The following is a 14,752-nucleotide window of genomic DNA, read 5'->3' as shown; positions in this document are numbered from 1 at the left end:
ATCAATGAAAAGTACATGACTTGCTTTTAAAAACATTAATATTAGTTATTTTACATCTTAGGCTTTATTTATACAAACCTTATCACTTTGACAAAACCAGGGGAAAAATGGGATTAAGAAGGTCAGATTTTCTCACTCAAGCATTTTAACCTTCTTGACAAATCAAATCACGCATGAGCCAAAGCAACATACAGACACAATTTAGGCAATGAGTTAATTTTTATACTTTATCTAACTAACTAGGGTAAAATGAACAAATATCTTGTCATATGGGAGTGCCAAGTTGTCACTTCTAAGAGTGGGAGATGAGCAGCTCATGGTGCTGCAAAAAAAGGGGGAGTTAAGCACCAGCCAGGAGTCTAAGCGATCAGGTTATTCAAAGGTATCGCACTCTCACCAGTAAAGAGAACTACCGAAGCTGCCCTAATCCTTCAGGGGGACTCTCGCCACTCTACTGCACACTTCCTCAACTAGGATGGTGGTTAAGATGCACTACTTCCCACCCTACTATCTGCCCTAGTCTACTGTTTGCCAGCCCTGGAACCTTAAACAAGTTTCTTAATCATTTACAGATCATAAAAAAAACATTTAGCACCATGTTCAGGACATTGTGAGCACTATGTAAATGCTATTTGTAGAGGAGGAAAAGGGTAGATTTTCCTCTACCCTCCCAGACTCTCGCTAAAACTTCCTGTAACAAAAGACAGATTAACAAGTATTAACAAATTAACATTAACAATGTATTAACAAATGTATTTAATATAAGTTTTGCGTGACACAGCAGCCTTCATAAAGAAATGAAGACACCCAAAGAAATGATTAAACCTGAATGTTTTTTTACGCTAGGTTTGAAGAAGAGTTACAAGTCTTGGAAAGGTTTGACAGGACCAAGCGTATGAGCTAAGTATAGTAAACTAGGGGAAACTTAGCAAGATCATTCAGATTCCTCTGTGTCCCTTTGTTTTCAGAGCTAAGGATGTTCCTTTCCTTCTAGGATAGAGAGGGCACCTCTCACATGAGGATTTTGTGACCTGCTTCAGGAGAAGGTCAGAAAGTCCTTCCTTCACATGCCGTTTCTCAAATTCCCTCAGGTTGAAGTATTCAATATGTCAAGGTACCATATTTTGACGTAGTGTGTCCTAAACCCTGTCATATTCTTGTTATTTCTCTTTCAAAAAATCATTTTTGGTTTGGACCACAGGTAGAAGACAACAGGTTAAGAAAAGAGCTCATATGCCATGAAGATCCTAATAAAGAGAGACAATGATTGGGGTGGGGGAAGGGCACGACTATTTTCACTTTATTTGATTATTTTAGCACTAGTGAGAGTTGGAATTTGAATTATCTGGATATTTATCCTCTTCCTTGTTTCATATCTGCTGTGAGCCAATTTATATTTTCTACTAAAATTTCCGAAGTGGAGAAGCAGAGTCCCTTTATAATAGTTTCCATACTAAGAGGCATTTATTCACATTCAAAAACCCACAAGAATGTGGCTCCCTTTTAAAGAGGAAAAGGTCACCAGAGGGCACTTTGATTCTGGGCAAAGGGATACCCCAGAACAATCCCTGAACAACAGCTTCTAAAAGAACAATAATCCTCTGAGAATTCCAGCACTTTGTATTCTCTACTTCCCTTGCCTAACTTTGAAAGAAGGTCATGATCTCATAGAGGAAGCATCTCAAGTATGTTTACAGCATTTTTATGCAAAAAGAAAATATGCACATCTCAATCACGGTATGTAGGAGGTCTTGTTAACTATGGATCTCTCCATCAGTAACTTCTTCTAAGGTCTCTCACTTTCCTAAGGTATTCAAATTACTTGCTGTCCATTTCCCTCTCCAACCCAATCTCCATACTTTCAACATCCACACTGATACAGCTCTACTACAACAGTCTTGTTCTTTCTTGGCGAACGAACCATTTGTCACTGCAGCTTTTCACCATCTGTAATGTTTCTCCCTCCAGTTTCACCACTGCTCTTCTTCACCTCCACTGTCTACACAATCTTTAGCTTTCTGTTTTTCATACCCTCTCATTGCCAACAAACCTGCCCACTGTGACACTTGCCTATTCTGAGCCTGTTAGATTATTCCTGGTTTTGCTTGCCTCCACCTCCTGCTTAAACCACCAGTTAAACCATTTCAGCATTAATACTCTAAAATATATTAGATTGGCCAAAAAGTTCGTTCGGTCGAACTTCTTGGCCAGCTCAACATTTCACTCCTGCTTTTGGCAATTCTCAGCTTTGGGTAATTCCTACAACCTTTAGAGCAAGAGGACAAAGACTCAGATATACCTCCTTACTTTGATACAGCAAAAAACAATGTGCATAATGGTAAATCAGCAAAAAAAGCTAGAACTCAACATGGTGGCAAGAACCACCATGAACATGGTGGCAGAAAATAAACTGCTATGGTTCCAGTGAACTAGAGCTTTATAACACTAGTTCTGACTTAAAAGATTATTATACGTCTGCATTGTTTTTTACTTCTGTGAATGGATCTGCACTACACAATTTTCTTAATTTTACTCCCATCATCTTTATCGTTTACATTTAAATAATTACGTTAGTTTTATCATGACTTCAAGCTTGAAACTACTCAGACAAGGCAATGAGAGTACTTCAGTGTTTCCTAAGGTAATGTTCCCAGTACAATAAAGACACCAAATAACCAAATAAACAGTGATGTGATTTTATGGATTAGATTTTGAATTTGTATTTCAAGTTATTTTATTTTTATTGAATAATGTATTCTGAGATATATGTAGAATATATTCATCCCCAAATAACTTTAGCTAAGATGATTAATACAATCACTGTATTAAAAACATAATAAAATTTGGTGCATTGAGTAATAATATATTTATATAGAGTAATAGCACTAATCATATCCAAAGTTTACAAAACCCAAGTGGTCTATAAATTTTCTTTAATTATCTAAATTGTTATTTCTAAAATATTTATTTCAAATTAAGATACCACTTAATAACTGTTCTAATTGAGATACTTTCTCATTTAAGTAACTGAAAGGTCTAGTTCAAACTGGTTTGAAAAATAAATAAATTCATTCTCTTACACAACAGTAAATCCAGAAATATGGCAGGTTGATTCAGGGACCCAACAATGCCATCAAGCATTCAGGTTCTTTACATTTTTTTCTTTCTTCATTGATGCATTTGTTTTGCCCTCGAGCTCGATATCCTCATGGACAAAAGATGACCCCCTATTGCAATTTCAAGCATCTATTCCATACAGGACAAATATCAAGAGCTGACATATGTATGCCTTCTCACCAATGTCCCCTTCCCAAGTGTAAAGGAAGTTTTTCTACCCCACCTCCCTCCAGTTCTGTCATTTCATATAATTGACTCTGACTGGGACAAGGAACAAGTGCCCCCTCCATAAACAATCACTGACAAGGGAAATAGAAACACTGTGACTACTAGCTCAGCCTAATCCAAATTTCTTATTAGAAATGAACTGCCTTCCCCTTGAGGCAGGAGATAGATGGGCCCCAGGCCAAGCAGCTGGAGTTAGTCCCCTATAGACAGATACTCGAAGATGAAGATAGGAGAGGCTGAGCCCTGCCCAGATAAAAGATAAGAGACCACATATTCCTCATTCTCTAAGTCAAGGAGACCTTCCCAATTAAAAAGCTCCCTGGAGGTCAAAAGAGGAGTGATGTAAAGCTACCCACAGGCCTCTTTGCTGGAATCCATCTTGCGTGCACACATGGGAGGATCCTGAGATGTACCAAACACGGACTCAGAACCAGGCAAATCAAAATGACTGGCCAGGGCTTCCCTGGTGGTGCAGTGGTTGAGAGTCCGCCTGCCGATGCAGGGGACACGGTTTCGTGCCCCGGTCCGGGAAGATCCCACATGCCGCGGAGCGGCTGGGCCCGTGAGCCATGGCCGCTGAGCCTGCGCGTCCGGAGCCTGTGCTCCTCAACGGGAGAGGCCACAACAGCGAGAGGCCCATGTACCACAAAAAACCAATTTGAGATATAGCTACATGTCTATAGATATATTCACATATAAAAAATAATACCTAGAAGCAAGTGTAATTATTATTGTAATTTTAAACTGGTGGTAAACCTAAAAATATTTCAAAATATGTGCAGAGTCATGAGACATGACAATAAATATGTGCAACTTCTAGAAGGTTATAGGTACTTAAGATTACTTGTGTGTGTGTGTTTCCCTGCCTTCAAAACTGAAAAACATACTAAATTTAAGTGAAGTGTTCAAGAGTAATAATGTTATTGTTTTATATCCAAGTTCATGGACACCCCCACCACCACCACCACGAGTGTGAAATGGAGCGCACACTCAACTCCTTGTGACTCCAATTACATGTTAGTTAGACCTGGAGAAATTTAAAAAGAAATAAAAAGAAGATAGCAGTTTTTTAAAATAATTAATCCAGTTAAAGTTCTTAAACTCCCATATGCAATTACTAATGATTATGGTCATCAACATGAAGATAGAAAGGAGAAACATCTCCAAAGTTCCGAAATTCAGTTTGCTCTGTTAAACCATTCACAGGGTTCCATGCCTCTTTGCCTTTACCACTCACTGTCTTGAACTGCTCTCCTTCATTGCTTGCTAACTCATCTTCATCCTTTGCCTAGGAATCACCTCCACACTTTCTTTCCAGACACTGCTTCCCCTCATGCTGATAAATAACCTCTACCCCTACTCCTTCAATATTCTCTCCACTGTAGCACAGAATTATATGGAAATAAGTTCTATGTAAGTCTATTTAAGTTAATTGGAGATAGGTCTCTGTCACTGCCAAAAAAAAAACCAAAACAGTGTTCAATAAATATTTATAAAATTCCATTGGATAATATAAAAATCCCTTATTTGTCAACTCATACTTTAAATCTAGTAACATTTTTCAGAATGAGAAGGGGGGTGGGGGAAGATTGCAAATTTTTATGAAGACTTAAGAGAAAGTCTGTATATCTCATCGAATAAGAAAGTCCCAAAGAAAGATTTATTATAACATTGTTTTTTAAAGCCTCATCTGCACTACTCTAGGAAATTTCATTTTTTGAAATTAATCATAAATTTCCTAGTCTACCTAATTTAAGCAATTAAGCCTATGATAAATTCACATGTTATAAATTTAGTAGCAGTTCTTCCTTTAAAAAGAATTAAAGACAATGTTGGCAATATAATAAATCTTACTTGTTTGCCATAAAGAATTTTAAAGGCTTTTCTCCTAGACATCCAGAGTCACAATGATATAAAACAGAAATAATAATTCACAAAATTTCAAAACAATACCTATTCTTATTATAAAGCATTGTTACTTTATAGATCTGAAATTTCAATAGACTTTTGCCATTTCAGATGGCATTTAGATAATTTCAAATACAATTCATTTACTCAAATATTTCTCTTTAACAATTCTCTTAAACTGTATTTTGCTAAACTACACTGCATAAGTAGCTTCTAACTAATTATATACTCAGTTACTATATGCAGCATAGAGATAGACTGCTTTGGAATTAACTCAGTTATACAATTGTTCTTTACAATAAGCCAAATTTCTCTATATTTATGTGTACTACCAGCAACAATCTACATTTAAGTACATTTTTAAGATTATAATAGTGCACATCCTCAAGGAGGTAGTAGGAAAGTTTTACCATCAGCCAAAGTTCCATATTTTTTATGGAGTTCTTCAAAAGCAGACAAAAATTAAATAGATTATGAGAATAACATGCACATTGACCTTTAAAAACACTTTACAAAGCACTCTGTCTTCTTAAGTAAAACTCCTATCAGTACTTACCAAGCTATGTTTTAACTCACCCAAGTGGAAATCTGGGTAAATTAACCTATTTGCTGTTAAAATTTTACTTGATGGTTGTAAACAGCTATAAGAGAAATCAAAAAGCTAAAATCAAGTTCATTCTCTTATATCAACTGTTAATTACCCCAAACTGGAGATTTCTGCCACAGCACAGATGGTTCTGTTTGCTTTTTAGCCAAAATGCTGTCTAAAATCACTATTACAAACTAAGTGAGAAGTAGAGCTTAGTTATCATTTGATGAAATATTACATAACTGTTTTAAAAGATTATACATCCAATCCTTAATGATTCCTTTAGTAGGTTACTTGTGCTCTGTATTTCCTTCTACTAAACCTCTCAACTAGCTGTGTTTTGGTCATTTGAATGGCTATCATCACTTCTACAAGAAAGTGGATTAAAGACTGAGCCCAAATCATTCAATCTGCTCTTGGTTAACGGCTCTGTCAAAGTTTATGTTCCCTGAAATTCTTGGAGGACTTGTGGTTGAAGTATCAGGGAACAGATCAACTGTAACATCTGATAATCATAAGAAAAAGCTATACAATACCAGGAAAACACTACATTTACACACAATTCTCACTTCACAGAACCTTATAAACTTAGCAGTAGTAGCCACATTCCAAGCAGTGAATTTACCTTCTGACAGTAGTTAACTGCACATTTGTCTGTGTTCTACTTAAGAAAGGTAGAAAAGGCTTCCATGATTATGTCACCATCAGAGCCATTAACCAAGAACGATGATACCAGATATTTTCCATTATTTTTCTCATCCTTTACAGGTATAAGTAAAAGCATGAAACTCCTTTAAAATTTGGAAAAAAAAAAAAAGTCAAGAATCTCTAGCAAGAGTTATCTGGAAAAGATTTTAAACTAATGGTTAAAATTAGCTCAGAAATATCAATTAATTGAAGTTGCTTTTTCTTACAAAAAATATACCTAGCCCAAATAGAGAAACATCAAAGAATACATGTCATAATTCTCTGTACATATATATACATACAAACATATATATGGGAAAGGGATTATCTATCCAAGGCTTGGAAGTTTCTAAGATATATTCTGAATCTCCTCTTCAGAAGGCATGTGATGAAGATTATATGTAGGTATATTTATATAATGTTAATAGCAAGAAACAAACATGAAATAAAGATGGCTATTACTATCTAGATATTGTCTAGTAGGTGCACCCTGAAAAATATATACAGTGTTATTTAAAACTCTTTTAAAAAGTCATATTGGGACTTCCCGGTGGCACAGTGGTTAAGAATCCGCCTGCCAATGCAGGGGACATGGGTTCGATCCCTGGTCCGGGAAGATCCCACATGCCGCGGGGCAACTAAGCCCGTGCGCCACAACTACTCAGCCTGCGCTCTAGAGTCCGCGAGCCACAACTACTGAGCCCTCGTGCCACAACTACTGAGCCCTCGTGCCAGAACTACTGAAGCCTGCGGGCCTAGAGCCTGTGCTCTGCAACAAGAGAAGCCGCTGCAATGAGAAGCCCGCACACCGCAACGAAGAGTAGCCCCCGCTTGCTGCAACTAGAGAAAGCCCGCACACAGCAACGAAGACCCAATGTGTTCAAAAAAATAAAAAAGGCATATTAATCTTTGCAATCACAATTGTTACATAAATTAACTCACTTATTCATATTATGTGAGCAAATTAAAGCAGTCTTTCCAAAACTATCATTAAGTATACAATATTGAATGATGAAACTAATTCCAAATTTACTATAATTATACCATTTCAGTGGTAAACAGAAAATTTGTACTTATTCTCCTGCTCAGTATTTGAGTCAATTACCTGTTTTCTGATGAAAAATAATCATGCACTATAAGTATCATTAGAGTGGCTGAAAACATTTTCTTAGCATAAAACAAATACAAAACTAGCAAATAACAGAGCCTAAAAAGAGTATAAGAACTGTTTTCTAAGCCTAACTCTGCAACAGTGACTTTTAGCAATTATCTTTAAAAATAAAGGGCTGATTTCAATTTCATATCCTCACTGGAAGCAAAGCAATTTCTCTGCTCAAAGTTTATACTATTTTTCCTCTTCAATTTGAATATATTTACGCTCCCATAGGAACAAGTTTAACTTTCCTGATCTCTAAATGCATTAAGACAAACACTATTAGATCCACCAGCCTCTAACATGTTTAGGGACCAGGGCTCATGGCAGTCATGCAGTTGGGTCCTGTAACTACTTTTGAATCCATTATTATATCCGAATAAAATAACTTTTCTTGTTCTTTAGAGGTTTTACAAAACAAATCACAGTTTTTCAGAACGAACCACAAAGTACTCTGCTAAGTAAAATTTAAATTATCTAATATTCAGCAAGGAGAGTAACATTTTAAAAATGTTAAGTTTAAAATCAAAAGCAAAACTGGTTATTTTACAGTAAAATTACCCTATTACATCCTTGAACATTCACTTGTCTAGTAGGTGATTCCTACTAGACAAAAAAAGTCAAAAAAAGTGCTGGTCGTATTAAGATGACCATAAATTCAAACTGCAATCTTCCTTATACTCCCACTTTTAATAGATTCACTATTAATGATAAGGTGAAGTCTAAAAATAAAAGTTATGATTAAGTATTTTACCAAAAGATCTTATCCTTTAATATATCCATATTTATTCTGTATTCTTTCTCTAATACACTAACCTCTTCACTTGAAAAATAGTTAAGTTACACATCCAAGAGTATGATTCAGTCCATTGAACTATAAAAATAGGTAGTTTATTTTACTAATTGATGTGTCAAACTAAAAATTAAATATTTCACAACTATCATGCATGTATCAATAGTTTAAAAGTTCATACATTACAGATAGCAATATAGATAATAAATTATATGTTGGTAAAACATTTAAGAAGTAAAATAACCCACACAAATCACAGTGCTGAAAAGTTCTGAGCTGGGATTTAAATCCAAGCTTGATGTTTCCTCAGACATAAAAAGTATGCAACAAATATTGGTTGAATCAATTAATGAATGGCTCCTAAATCTACCCTCTAAACTTTTAAGGAAACTGTTGTGGCCATTGGGAAAAGAAAGTTTGTTTGTACATCATAAATGTATTTCAGTCTCTCAAGTGTTATTTCCGAGAAGGGAGCCAAATTCTGCAAATATATTTGGTAACTTCTCATAAAGGCAAAATTGAGCTGGTCTTAAAAAAATAACTGGTCCTTGAGTATAAATATAAACCAAAATAAAAAAGTCAATGAATTTGCTGATTGTTCTTTGCTGTTTGAGAGAATGACTCAGCTTTAGTCATAAAATCTCACCCAATATTTTCAAAAACATAAAATTTATGATTAAACTAAAGCTGTGATTAAAAGGCACAGTAGTAATTTTTATAAATTAAATAGGTATGTCACTATTACATTTGTATTTTAGGTATAAATATTCCAATTTACCCCTACAAATCTCAATAGAATCAACCGAGACAGAAGCCCTATGACCTTATATCTAAAAACGTATTAACATAATTTCATCTCTTTAAAGCTTACTGTAGGCTTGTAATTATGCAAAGGAAATTTCTTTATTTTGCAAGTGGAAAAACTGAAATCATAGACAGGGAAAACACATTGCCAAGGGTGATTCATAAAGTCAATCTCAGAGAATAGGCTGATATTCACAATCCCAAACTCACCAATCCAGAAGAAATACCATATTAGTGTTTTTTACTATTCAACCCCCAAACCCACAACAGTAGACCAACCTTCCTGAAAAAAAAATAGAGGAAACATGAGCAATTTTAACACAGAAAAGAAGGGTCCTAATTGCAGATAAGACTCTCAGTTCCTGGCTAGTCCAGAACTTGGAAGCAGCAGGGCCTTAACGTATTGGGCCAATGTGTGAAATACTGAGATCACACCAACTTCTACTCCTTCAGGTGAAAGAGCAAGTTCTATTATCGGGATCACTTTTGACAAACACAAGGAAGACATGTGGACACATTTTCCACTTTAATTTCATGACCCACTTTTGTGCCATTTGAGAATACCTAATTGAATTATTCGATTTAGGTGGAAAATCACCTGCTCAAAACCCAAGTCTTCAGTTCTTACTGGCTGTGAAAACAAAGGTCAAGGTCAAGGGCTTGAAGTTGCAGCAAGCCTAGTCCAAGTTGAGGAGACAACAAAGTGTGGGTATTTGCAAAGTATGATCTCACAAAAAGCACCAGGCCCCCAGCTATTCCACTGCAACACTGATAGGGAATGGTCAGACATCCCTCCTAGACCGCTTCTTTCACTCTCCTCTGTCACATCCCACTGCACTCTATGCTTAGCTTATTTTTTTTGCCAAGAATACTGATCTTAGTCACCTTAAAATTCTCACTGCAAAAGAAACCCCTTGTTTAAACCCAAGTACAACCAACAGCTCCTTTCCAATTATCCCCAGCAACTTCCCCAGTCCCTTTTATGTTTGGCTACTGAGCTCAGTCTAGTTTGGCTGCCGGCCAGGTTCCTCTCTTCTTTCCTTGTCAGTGGTAAAAACTTGGAAAACAGTCCTGGACAGCTCAAGGAGACCTTTTAATTATGCAGTGGGGCAGTACCTTAGTCTGTCTGCTGTTTCCAGCAAGGCTTGTAGTCGCCAGGGACTGCACTCTCCCAATTGGTGGGTTTTCTAGCAAGGTTACTTGTTTATTTGGGGAAGGAGGGAAAGACTGGCAGAAAAAGGGGCGATTTGCAAATCTGAAAAATGCCCAACTCCTCTCAGAGTTTCCTACCTCCTCACATTCATTCTGTCTCATTACTGCCCTCCTTTACCACCTTATCACCCACTTGGCATCAAAGACACAAAATCATCAGTGTCCGGGTCTCCTTGTAGTCCTAGAAATTAACAAGGGGAGTCACGACTGGAACACTCTCCAAAAACTTTTATTCTCAAGTGCTGATGCAAGATATATATATATATATATATATAGTTTTTTAAAGCAGGTCCCAAAATAAACTTACTAAATTCTTCCTAATTGCATTATACTTTGTTAAACTTGCAGACTGAAATAGTGCATGTAAATGTCTGATTGCCAGTGGAAATAAGGCGAGCTCAGTCGGGAAAACTGCCAGGACCCAGGAAGGGATACCTTGACCGACACCCGCACTTATTCGGGGTTTGCCCAAGGTACTAAGTGCGCACGCCAAGCCCAACACCAGCTACGTCTTCCTTACTCTACCCTGGCAAGCTAGTTCCAGCTGCAGCGCCCAGCTTCCTGTTCAAGTTCCATTCAACATCGTAAACACATTCCAAGAAAACCAGCCTGCCCCGAGTTCCCTTCCGCACACAGGGAACTCTGAGCGGCGGCCCCAGGAGCCACAGGGAAGAACCGATCGCGCTGGGTTCTGATCCGTGCAGTGAATCAGCCCCCCGGGCTGGTGGACCCGGGCGAGCGAGCTCGGCAACGGGACCGAGAGCCCAGGGTCTCAAGCACCCCGCAGAGCCGTGCGCCTCTCTAAGGTAGCGCCCGCCAGAAGGAACTACTCGACCCACCCAGCCACAGGGTAACCATGTGGGCGCCGCCCCTGAGTTTGGGCCCTCCCAGCCCTGGGTTTTAAAGAATCCACGGCCCGCCCTCGGAGCTTCGCGCCTCCCCGCCCCCCATGCCCACACTCCCTCCCGGAGCCAACAAAAGGGAGGTTACGCTGGAAGAAGTTTTGCTCCTGGGTAGCCTCGCTGTGACCCGGAGATGACTTGCCTACTCAGTCCCGTCTGGTCCGCACACCCTCAGCCGTCCTGATCCACCCGCGCCCCACCGCCCCCTCCAGCTCCTAACCACCGGCCCCGGCTCCCCGGACCAAAGTTACCACAAAGGGCTCCAGGAGTCCGGAGACCAATGCGTCCCCGACCTCGGGGGGCTCCCCGTCATCCCTGCAGCACTGCCACGGCAGTAGTCAACAGGTCTCAGCCTCCTTTCTTGCTGGACGACTTCCTGAGCCTTTCAGTGTCTTAATTTTTGCAACCTGCCCAGCGGCGGTAGTGGCGGCAAGCAGCCCCGCGCCCTCCGTCCCCGGCACCCGGCCGGGGCTGACCACCGCCCGCCGCCTCTCAGGATGTCAGTTTAAAAGAAACTGCACGCTACCTGGCGGGACGCTGGGCTTGCAGCCAGGGAAGCCCCCAGATAAACCGCGGTCTCTCCGTACCTTACTGACTGATGCAGTCGGGTCAGGCTCCGGGCAGGGACATGGAGAGCCGCCGCGTCCTCGGAGCCTGGCGAACTCCGCTCCGGCGCAGCCCGGGCGCCGTTTCCGTGGCCGAGAGGGAAAGTTTCTCTACGTCAACAGCGAGCTGGACTCGGGACCCTCCGGCTCCGGTCCCCTCCCTCTACGCGCTCTCGGCCCCCTCCCTCCTCTTCCTAATCGGCTGAAGCCAAAACTGGCGCTAGCTGGCGGCTGAGGCTCGAGGCTCGGGACTCCAGGTCGCTCCCGGCTGGGAACGCGGGGCTCCCCCTCTCGGCCAAAAGGAAACTCTCCCAGACTCGGCTGGCGCACTTGGGGCGATCTCCTTGGACACTTCCAAACGGGACGCCTGGGTTCCAGCTCGCTGACTTTCTTCGGTCTCTGATGCTCGTCTCCTATGGGCCCTCTGGGCTATATGGCGTCGGCACGCAGGACCCAGGGGGAGAGTGGAATGTGAGAGAAACTCGACCGGAGAAGACGAGGCCTTACCTTACCCGGTTCTTAGCCGGCACGGGAGCCAAAACACAGTTCTCCCCACCCCCACTCCTCGTCCCCCGCTGCGTTTCCTTTTGAACCTCCTCCCTGAAGCACCGGATCGGGACTATTCGCCTTCCCTTGTCTCTCTGTGTTTCTGCACACAATTTCAAAACACTTCTGCTGCTTAACAAGAAAAAAAAAAAAAAAGTGTCCAAGGAAGCACACACACGAGTAGCACATACCTTCTTTACAGCCTTTATCAAGAAAGCACTGACACAGTTTTTGCTGTGTCTCTGGCCGCACCTCTACACTTTTTAAATTTATTTTTCCTCAGTTTTTTAAAACTTACTGAATCTCTGCACTTTATTATGCCTTACAAGAAAAAAAAAAGAAAGGAAAGAAAACAGAAAACTGCCTCCACCACCAGGTCATGCTCATTTGCTCCATTCAGATATTAACCTCAGAATTCAGGACATCTACGTGGGGTTCGAGGGAAAACATAACAAACCATCCTTACTGACACAGTAAACTTCTGTGTGGGAAGAAGGACAAGAAGGAGGGATATCCTCGTTTAAGCGATTCTTTGAGGATGAGAGGACATTTACTCAAATCTTTTGAGATGCTGCTCAGAATTTAGTTCACTAAATTTTTCATTTGAACCTGAAAATAGATGGAGAAAGGAAAAAAAGCATTTTTGCAAGGCTAACAAATATAATATGTTATGGTGGAATCCAGGGCTTAGAATCAGACTATTCATATTCCTTTCCAGGCTCCGTACTTACTCATTCTGTGCCCTAGGACGCTGGACACAATTACAGCTGCCAAAAGGAATTGTATAATAGAACTCACAGAGTCACAGTCACATTTACAGGAATTAGACTAGTGTCAAGCACAGACAAGGTACTCAATAAATATTTGGTTCTTACATCCCACTATTTTTCACTGTAACTAGAGGATGGTACTAGAAATTTCCCCAAAAGACCTTATTAACTGAACCAGTTTTCTTCTCCCTAATGCTTTTTCCATTAAAAAAGATACAACATCACAATTTTTGAAATGAAAACTAAGTTTAGGGATTACCCGGCTCTAGCCAAACTCCCTTACTTTAAATACAAGGCAACTGAAGTCCAAGAATCTTAATTGACTTTCCCCAAATCTCATTGTTAGGAGGTGCTAAAGCTAGGACCAGAAATCAGGCCTCTTCATACGTGGACAGAATCCTCTTTTAACTATGTTTCCACTTTATCATAACAGGCAAGCACACAGTAAAATACTTACATTGAAAATATTAATCATAGGACAATGCTAGTTGCTTCTTCTGTAAATAACCTTTAAATGATTAATTTTCAAACAACCACTAAAAAATAAATGATGCCATTTAGGTGATCACTTAATATTCAAATGATTATAAAAATAAATCAAATGATAGCCCATAGTACTTAGGAATAAGGAGGTTGACCAGATGACCAAACCCATGCTTACATTATATAATTATAAATATATGGGTGTGTTCTTTTAACACAATATTTAAAACTTTGAATAGAGAACTCTAGGCTCCCAAGGATACACCAACAAATCACTAGGATCTGTGGACCTCACTTCAAGAAACACTAGTTTAGTCTTCAATACGCTGCAGCTCCACTTGAATAAGCAGATCATAAGAATAAATGAGGCTACAGAAATCAAGCATTACAAGCTCCATTGTTTACATTAATGGAAAATCTCAAAACATGTACTTATTTCTTATTCATTTGCCTCTGATATCTTTAAGGAGAAGTTTTTCTAAACCTTTTCTCACCTTACTCAATGTTGAAAGTTACTTGGACTTTTATACAATTCCCAGGTTCTCAGAGATAAGACCCTATACCTTCCTTATGAGTAGGGGTTCTCTACTACACCAGCCTCCCCCTGAATTAGCCACTAAAATAATTTCTTGAAGGCATTTCATAGACTTCTCTTTAGAGTTCTATGCTCCCTTTCCATGAGACTTGGAAGTTGCCAAAAAGAGAAAAAATTATAACTATAAAGTATATCCATCATGGATGGATGAATGGGGTGCATAAATCCCCATAACTGTCTTTTTCTAATCATTACACAGAGGGCTAAAGCTTACTAATTTTTATATTTCTTCCCAACATTTAAAATCTCTAAACTTGCTATTGCTCTATAATTTTTATAACCTGACTTTTGATATGAACTGCTATTTATGAAATGGCTTAGAGGTATAAAAATCTCAAAGATGTCAGAATGGAGTTTTTA

The 14,752-nt window shown here is 39.4% G+C and overlaps 1 protein-coding gene across 3 annotated transcripts in view; it reads right to left on the bottom strand.

Moving 5' to 3' along the window:
* The window catches only part of GULP1 (GULP PTB domain containing engulfment adaptor 1), a 273,282-nt gene extending 260,589 nt beyond the window's left edge, over positions 1-12,693 (bottom strand). For 2 of the 3 annotated variants that reach the window (XM_033400258.2, XM_033400261.2), the window contains exon 1: positions 11,981-12,693. The gene's annotated coding sequence lies outside the window, so the exon portion shown is untranslated. The remainder of the gene's footprint in view (positions 1-11,980) is intronic. The other variant, XM_004276921.3, reaches the window with a different exon arrangement.
* Between the last annotated feature and the right edge of the window lie 2,059 nt (positions 12,694-14,752).

The sequence above is a fragment of the Orcinus orca genome, chromosome 7 (assembly GCF_937001465.1).
Source record: "Orcinus orca chromosome 7, mOrcOrc1.1, whole genome shotgun sequence".
Lineage (NCBI taxonomy): Eukaryota > Metazoa > Chordata > Mammalia > Artiodactyla > Delphinidae > Orcinus > Orcinus orca.
This window is presented reverse-complemented; position numbering and strand designations above follow the sequence as displayed.